We start from the raw sequence: 729 nt of genomic DNA, 5'->3' as shown, positions 1-729 counted from the left end.
AATACTGAATGTTTAACAGAACCTACTACACATGCAGGTGTATCCTCTCCAAACTAATAGATGTTACTCATCATGCTGGGATATCAGACAGATTTGACTTTTAGAAGCATAGAGAAATGATTTGGCTTAAAACTAGAGATGCTGGATTATATAATTACTCATAGCATCAAGCAAATTTAGAATTTTAAAAATGTGCCTTGAAGAATATTTTACTCTTTTCAATAAACAATAATCCATGAACACTAACAGTGAGAATCTATGAATTTTGCAATTTTCAGAGCAGTTATTTCAGTTGGATTTAAAGGAGATATTACATTGCTTCTCTGTCTTTTGGCTAAGATCAAGTGTAGTATCTCTTATTATCAGTTTAATAAAAGGGATATTATGCTGCATAAAACCCTCAAAATATTTTTATGTAGTAGTGCCATGGTTTATTATGTAGAGCTCATTTAAAGGCACCCATGCAACGTATTAAATTAGCTTCTTATAATCTTATATATTATAGGTATTTCTTCTTCCAATCAGTAATTATTGAGAAATAATGAGAACTGTTGAGAGAGTGATTTTAAGAGTTTAACAAAGAAAGTCTCTACCCTTAGAAGCTTGCAGTCTTCTTGACGACAGGGATTCTGAGTCTGTGTGTTTTGGGTTAGTGTCATCCTTGCCTAAAATGGTGTGTGGAAAACAGCAGTAATGGGAAGGAATAGTGTGTATTTGAGGGAGGAGTAG

At 33.1% G+C, this 729-nt stretch overlaps 1 pseudogene; it reads left to right on the top strand.

Annotated features, from left to right (window-relative positions):
- The first annotated feature begins 314 nt into the window (after positions 1-314).
- LOC132530983 (U2 spliceosomal RNA) lies at positions 315-484 on the top strand (annotated as a pseudogene).
- The last annotated feature ends 245 nt before the right edge of the window (positions 485-729 follow it).

This window comes from Lagenorhynchus albirostris, chromosome 12 (genome assembly GCF_949774975.1).
Source record: "Lagenorhynchus albirostris chromosome 12, mLagAlb1.1, whole genome shotgun sequence".
Taxonomy (NCBI): Eukaryota; Metazoa; Chordata; class Mammalia; order Artiodactyla; family Delphinidae; genus Lagenorhynchus; species Lagenorhynchus albirostris.
Note: the sequence above shows the minus strand (reverse complement) of the source record. Positions and strands in the feature narration are given on the sequence as shown.